Source organism: Rattus rattus, chromosome 6, assembly GCF_011064425.1.
Source record: "Rattus rattus isolate New Zealand chromosome 6, Rrattus_CSIRO_v1, whole genome shotgun sequence".
NCBI lineage: Eukaryota > Metazoa > Chordata > Mammalia > Rodentia > Muridae > Rattus > Rattus rattus.
In genome coordinates, this window is record NC_046159.1 from 64446858 (window position 1) to 64455182 (window position 8325).

An 8325-nucleotide genomic window follows, 5' to 3' on the forward strand; every position below is an offset into this window, starting at 1 on the left:
ACACACACAACACACACACACACACACACACACACAAACAAAAAAACACACACACACACACACACACACACACACACACACACACACATCGGCAACAATGAAAGCAATTAGACTGGCCAAGAGGGGTGTCTTTAATTTCAGCATCTGGGAGACAGAGGCAGGTAGATGTTAATTTGAGGCCAGCCTGGTCTACATAGTAAAGTTCAGACAACTCAGGGCTACATCGTGAGATCCTATCTCAAAAAAAAAAAAAAAATCCAATTAAAAACTAATAACAAGGCTCACTGCTGCGGCTGCGCCTCCTCGTTCCCAGCATCACCACTGCCGCCATGCCCAGAGGGCTGCTTATCGGGGACAAAGGCCCCAACTTTGAGGCCAATGCTACCATCCGCCGCATCCGCTCCCATGATTTCCTGGGAGATTCATGGTGCATTCTCTTTTCTCACCCACAGGACTTTACCCCAGTGTGCGCCACAGAACTTGGCAGAGCTGCAAAGCTGGTGCCAGAGTTTGCCAAGAGGACTGTTAAGTTGATTGCTCTTTCAGTAGACAGCGCTGAGGACTATCTTACCCAGAGCAAGGACACCAATGCTTACAACGGTGCAGCACCCACAGAAAAGTTACCATTTCCCATCATCGATGATAAGGACAGGGATCTTGCAACTCTTCAGGCATGTTAACTTAACAGAGAATCTACGCTAAAGGCACGTCAGACGGCCCGGTGGTGTTCATTTTTTGGCCCCGATGAAGAAACGTTGCTCATCTTCAGCCAGCCGCCAGAGCAAGGACTTAATGAGAGAGGCTCAGAGGGTAGACTCTTCCAGCTGACAGCAGCAGTTGATTGGAAGAATGGAGAGAGCATGAATGGTCCTTCCAACTCCCTTGCAGGAAGCCAATGATTCTTTCCCTTAAAGGAGTCTTCACCAGCAGCCCTGTCTGGTAAAAAAAAAGAAAAAAATACCTCCATTATAATGCCCGGTCTTGAGCTATTTAATTGGAATTGCAACTGCTCACCCATCACCCACGTACCTGAGGAGAACAACTATTGTCAGGTCCTTGTAGCAGTTCCAGAAAGGTTGTGTTGTGGTCACAGCCGAAGTCCTGTAGGTTGCTCACTATACTACTGGCTCATTAAATAGAAATGGCACCGTAACTTTCTCGGGATTCTTTACTCTAGGCCTTCGCCAGTATTCTGCCCTCCATCCATCACAGCGTCCTGCTGACTGGCTTTCTTGAAACAAATGGCGTCATAACCCTGGACTTGCAGGGTCTGTGATCAGTGTAAGGTAGTGTCAGTGGGGGCTCCATGCGAAATGATAAACACCTTCTGTAGCTTTCTGAACTGAAAGCCTTTCTGTTACCCATTTTGAGAACTCTAAAATGGGGAGAAACTTAATTTGCACTCTTTAGTAAAGAAGCGTGAAACAGCCTGGGAGAATTCTCTACAGGAAATCCACTTGTGAGTTTCTATCAAAGTGGCTCAAAGTCTTTGCCTCCTAAGAGGTGTGAGAGCCAGACAGAGCCTGTACTCTCCTGGAGTCGGTCTTGCTCTCATATCTACAAAGTGCGTGACCCACCTTATGAAAAGACAGGAGGTGACAATGAGCCATCACTACTAAATGTCCTAGGTGGTTACGCTTTGAAATTGCCAAGGATCAACAAATGTACCTACTAGAAAGCAACAAATAACAAAAACTAATAAATAAAAAAGTCCATGGAATAATAATATAGAAATATATAAGAACATGCATGCTTAGAGACACACATCAGGAGATACACACACACACACACACACACACACATGCATACACACACACGCACACACGCACGCACGCTTATATCCATGTTTATAGTAGATCCTGGAGTAATATAAAACCGTCCAGAATTGGGTATTCTGAAGTAAAAGTCAAACATCCCCTGCCGACAGTGAGACCGCTGCCACACACAGTAAAGCACCATCTCTAAGGAAATACTGCTGGCAGAGTTCTGTTTTATTTTTCAAATAGAGATTCTTCTTTGCAACAGACTTCTATAGTTAGCCTATGTATCAAGAACACAGCTCAACAGTTATAGAAAGCCATGTATTACACCTACCTACTACACTCTGTGCCTAGGGTAGCCCTCAAAGCACCCCCTTTCTGGAAACAAAGCCAATGTGCACTTGAGCCTGCTCCACAATGCTTTCCCTTCTCCCTGGTTTGCTTGGCTTTAGGAGTTTCCAGCAGAGAAAGCTGCTTGATGCGCAGATTGATGTGAGTGACAGAAGGGACTGGGGAAGCCTGGCTTGCCGCAGTGCAATGACTAGAAAGGACTGGTTTAGGAAGGCGCGTATTGTTGATCAGAAAATGACTCAGACAGGAAGATAGATGACATATCTAGTGAGACATTAGCTGGCTTTGCAGAAAGACATAAGAGAGATTCAGCACATGACCTGTGAAAGCAAATGCTCAAACCAGTTTTAGGGACTGGGTGGCAAGCTCAGGATCTTCCTTGGAGCGAGCTCTGCACAGGAAACGGAAGGCAGTCACTGGGCTGAGGGAGCTCCATGCTCATGGCAATCAGGGTTAAACCCTTTGTTAGCCACCACTCAGACACGAAGGAGCACTCATTGCTTCCACCTGGGCCTCAGTTTGCAGCTCCAGCTCTTGAAGACTGGAGGAGTGAAGGGCAGGATGCCCATCCAGGGTGCTAGAAGTTCGATGAAACGCAGCTTCCCAGATAGTCTCCACCCTTGGTCCCTCCTGATTCATCCATCATTACTTGTGTTTGACTCAACTCACTATGTTCAGCCATGGTATCTACATTCCCAAGACGGACCAATCCCCACACTTCATCCCCACAGACTTTAGTCACTCTCCAGAGAGCTATCTGTCGAACCCCTGCTGGTCTCCTCTGTAAAGTGCTCTGCCAAGAATCTCCTGGACTCAGCAACCATGATCATCACTGGCCAACAGTATTGTAATCCCTGACAACCTATAGAAGTATTGAACTCTCTAGCCCTTCTCTGAGTGAATCAACAGGTTGTAGCATATCTATCCAGTGGAATAATACTACACAGCTAGAAAGAAGACACTGCTGACACACAGGCAGATTCAAGTTTATTTCAAAGACACTGTCTGATAGAGAGACAGCAGGACCAAAAGGTCACACACTCAGATGGTTTATATGTATCATTTAAAAAAACAAAATAGTGAAGGAGGAGAGGGAGGACTTGGCTAGAGGCCAAGGGTGTAACTGCAACTATGAAGGGATACAGGAAGTCATCTTGAGGGTTGTAAACTGTTCTACACCGAAACATGTATGGAGGTTTCACACACAAAACAATTCTGTCAAGACATAAAAAGTACAAAAAGACAAATGTCTTTGGGCGGGGTGGGGGGTTGGTGAGGGAGAATGTCTCACTATGTAGCTCTGTCCTGAAGCTCCACTGTAGGCCAGCCTGGCCTTGAACTCACAGAGAGATCCTCCTGCCTCTGCCTCCCAAGTGCTGGAATTAAAGGCATGCATCACACTGACCAGTTGACAAAACACTATTCTTAAAGCAGAAATGTTAATTTAAAATCTCTTTTTAGGTGCATTTCTTTTTTAATCGTGGTGCATATGCCAGGAGGACGAAGAGGGAGTTTGATCTCAGAGGAGAGTTATGGGTGTTAGAGCCATCAGAAAATGGAAACAACTTGGATGTTATACATAGGAAGCACTTTTTGCATGCCTCTCTCTAGTCTGTACCAGTACCAGCACCATGGCCACTGCTAAGAAATCTTTCTTGACGAGGGGTAGCTGGGGGTAATGTGCTCATCCAGCATGCATAAGGCCCTGTTCACTCCACAGCACCACAAAAACAAACGTTTTTAAGTCCCTTTCAAAATAAAAGCCCTTGTTCAATGCTGTACTCACACTTGAGTATGAGGAACCTTCCTTCTACGGAAGAGTGAAAGGCTGGCTTCAGCTACTGAGACCCCAGAGGAACCCAGATGTAGATCTCCTTGGGCCTAATTTGGGCAGACCAAGAAGATGGATTTCTAACTCCCAAGGTTATTCAGTCTTGGGGGAAGCCCTCTGTACAAAAATGTCACCTTGGCATCCACACCAAGCACTAAAATACACATTCCAATCCCCATGTGTGAAGTCCTAACTACCTCTCCAGAAGATCTCCACATTTACCTCACAAGGCTGAGAGTGCCCATTAAATGAAAAATTTTTAAGGACATTTCTTGTATACACAGTGCGGCAGACCATGCAGGGTTTCCCTGGGAGCACCAGGAAAAGGTTCCCGTTAGCTGCTGTGAACCTTCCAAGATAGAGAGGGGGGAAGGAGGCTTGATAGTGATTTTATTCTCTCTTTCTTTTAAAATTATTGCCAGGTACAGTGGCATGATTTTAATCTGAGCATCCAAGATATAGAGGCAGGCAGATTTTCAGGAGTTTGAGGCCAGCCTAATCTACAGGTACAGTAACAAATCTAGGTCCCAGCTTGTCTATATACTGATTCTTTCTCTCTCCTCTTCCATATATATATATATATATATATATATATATATATATATAAAACTTATATATATAGAAATTCTTTTATTTATATATTATATGCAAAATGTATGTGGTTTATTTACATTTCTACATATGTATAACATACAAATTTACAGAAGTACATATAAATAAAAAATTTCTGACAGGATGATCAAATCAATGTAACATACCCATCAATTCATATTCACATGTCTTTTTTGTGCTGAAACACAAACATAGAAGAATTTTTTAATTTTATAGCTTGAAAAGAAGGCTCATCAGTCAGGGAGTTTCAGCCTCCCATGCCCAGCAGCCTCCACAGATGCCTGATCTGTATCTTTGAGGGATCTTAGTTCCTTTTGGCCTCCAGGGTGAGGGCAGTACTAACAAGTGCACAAACACGCTTACACATTGCTAAGAAAACATTTGAAAATGTTTGTTGTATTTTTATTTATTTTGTATAAGTGTGTAAAAAACATGGATGTGGCCACAATTGTTGTTCGGGCGATATGCAAATACATTGACGACACATAGTCTATTTTATATACACCCATATGGGAATACAGAACTCATGGAAAATTCTGCCTTTATCCTGAGGGGTTTATGCCGTCTTCCATACTGGCTTTCCTGATGTGCACTCCTACCCAATACTTTTTATCGATACAATCCATTCCCTTCTCTTCCTAGACTTCCCACTCTGCTGCCTTCACTACTTTGATTAAAACCATTTGGACTATGTAAGATAAAGTTCATTGTAGCTTTAATTTGATTTTTCTAATACTAAGGCTGAGCACTTCTCCCTTATGATGAGAATATCACATCCTCCAAAAGCTTATTCTTCTTAATTGAGATTTATTCTATGTAGAGCCAGCTTTGGGACTATGTCTGATTCAGAGGGGCAGCTTCAGCATTCAGATATAAGAGGATGCAGCCACTCCAAGTGAGCTGTGTCTGGGTGTGAGAGTTTCTATTGCTGTGAGGAGACACCATGACCATGCAACTCTTATAAAGGAAAGCATTTAATTGGGGCTGGCTTTACAGTTTCCAGAGGTTTAGTTCTTTTATCATCATGGCTGTGCAGGCAAGACATGCTGAAGAGGAGAAGAGTTTGGCATCTGGATCGAGGCAGCAGGAAGAGCAACAGTGCACTCGCCTGGCTGGAGCTACTGAAAACCCCAAAGCCCAACCCCAGTGACACACCTTCCTCTCACATAGGCCACACCTTCTAATAGTGCCACTCCCCATGGACCTATGCTTATTTTCATTCACACTACAGAAGGTGCAAGTTTATAAGTTTTACGTTATTTACACATTAATTATAAAACCTTTTCATTTCTTTCTGATGCAGAGTTGGTTAAGATAGCACATGAATGGGACAGTGGTACGGATGACCGAGCTAGTAAGCCTAGAGTGGTTGACCTCTCCCTGCTGGACCTGGGAGGACTGCGAATGCCTGTGTCAGCAGAGGGCACACCTGGGAGAGTCCCTGAGTGCGTCAGGTTGGCTGGAGAGTGACAGATCCATGCTGGATGGGAGGCAGTTCAAGGGCTGGGGTCCGCCTGAATCAAAAGAGGGACAAGAAAGCGTAGCTGAGCACGCGTTCCCTTTCTGGTCCACATGTTAGACGTGAGCAACTGCTTGATTACCTTCCCATCACTGCCTGTGCAGCTATGCAGATGATTAGTAGTGCCAGCAAAATGCACAACAACCAAGGGAAACAGGTTCTCCAATAGATACACTCCATCCAAGAAAGGCAGATCGACAAGTTCAGGAAGTGATACCAAGGAAAAGGTGGATGAGCAGAGCACCCAGGCAGTTATTTGGAGAAAAATGACATGTGAGGCTCCAAGGGAAAGTAAGGTTCTGCCAGCATGTCTCCACTAGGACTGAGGAGACGCACGCAGTACAAAGGCAGTAAGATGTGCAGATTTGAGAGCACAGAAAGCGCCTGAATTGTCGAGCAAGCAAAAGCTTGGAAATGAGCAAGGGCTGGGAGCTAAACAAACACACACAAAGCTATCTGCAGAAGCACTGCTCAGGATGGGTGAAGCTCACACAGTGGAGTAGAACCTGTGGGAGCAGGAGACAGCAGGAGCCCCTGGAACTGCAGGAGCAGTGGAGAAGGGCACATTACATGGGTGAGAGATGATTGCACAAATGGTGACTCACTGGGTAGCATTAGAAGAAAGCAGGATGCCACTCATGGTTGTCATTTGAAGTGATGGGGTGCCATCCTTTCTCAGATGCCTCTGTCAGGGAACAAGATGGAAGGCAGAAGGAAGGTAAGACGTAAGCGAATGAACAAAACCTTTCTGTTGAGATTTAGTCATCGGTAGAGCTTGGTTTGGTAGCGTGCAGGGCCTCTGTTCGGGTCTCACTCTGGAGAACCATCTCTACTGTCATGTAAATCAGTGGATAGCAGGTAAAAGGTCCCATTGAATAAGCATTTGCTTATCATAGCAACACAAGCACAATCTCCTGTGCGTGCGTGTGTGTGTGTGTGTGTGTGTGTGTGTGTGTCCAGGTATGTGACTGTGTGTCCATGTGAATGTGTATCCATGTGTGTTCATTGTGTGCTTGCAGTGCATGCTGTGTGTGTGTGTGTGTGTGTGTAAAGGCAGTATGTGCATGTGTGTTGTAGTGTGTAGTGTTAATGTTTCAGACAGGATCTCACTGGACCTGGAACTCATCACTGTTGGCTAGACCGACTGACAGCAAACTCTTTCAGGATTTTCCATCCGCCTTCCCAAGTGCTGGGATGATATGTGCACTGGTTCTGACTTACAGTGGCATTGGGATTGGCCTGGCTTCATGCTTGTTGGGTCATCTCCCAGCCTCATGATTCTTCTAATCAGAAGAGGAACAAGGATTAGGATGAGGAGCTGGGAGTTTAGAGATCGTGAACTAGCTTCCTGCTGTGAACACACCAGCTATGACAGGCTGCCCAAGGCTGTTGCTCAACAAGGACTCTGGCTGCCAATGTATGCTGAGCTGACACAAGGCTGACGAAACCATGTTTCATCTCTCAGGCAGCCTGTGTGCTTGATTGGGGTTTGTAACGTCAGGCTGCCAGCCAGCTGGCTGAGCGGGAAAGTGGTGACTGCTGCTGCTTCCGACAACCCTGTTCCATCCCCAGACCCATGATGGACAGAACCAATTTCAACTTGCTTTTGAGTCTATGTACAAACTGTGACTCTGTGCACACATCCACAGATAAATAAATAAAGAACCAAATAAACCCATGGAAACAATGAAAGGCCAGGGTTTTCTGATCACAGGTTTGTTCTTGAGACACTCAAGAGCTCTGCACATTTTAACACAGGCACCATTTTAAAGTGGGCTTTTAGCCGTACAGAAGAAACAAGAGGTCCCAACTAATTCTAATAGTTCTGAAGTTAGCTTGTTTCAAAGACTGATACTGCAAACAAAAATTTGAACTTAGTAATGCTAAATTTGTAGTCATAAGACGTATTATAGAAATTATTTTGGGTAGCAGGTTCTGCTTAGATACACACCCAAAATTCCACAAGACTGTAGAAGGAACCAGCTTGAGAGTCTGGCCTTCTGTAAAGTACAGTATGGTACATGCACACACACACACACACACACACACACACACACACACACACACACACACACAACAGAGGGAGTGATAGGTAGATAAAATTTTTAAGCATTTGTTAATATAGTTCTTGATTACAGCTACAAACAACAGACTCCATCATCTCTTTAGACTCCACACTTGGCTTTGTGTTAGTTCCATGAAATTTCTGTCCCTATTAAGTACTGTGAACTGTACATCGAAGAAATAATATT

The 8325-nt window shown here is 44.7% G+C and overlaps 1 pseudogene; it reads left to right on the forward strand.

Moving 5' to 3' along the window:
• Window positions 1-329: 329 nt before the first annotated feature.
• Window positions 330-7653, forward strand: LOC116904328 (annotated as a pseudogene).
• The last annotated feature ends 672 nt before the right edge of the window (window positions 7654-8325 follow it).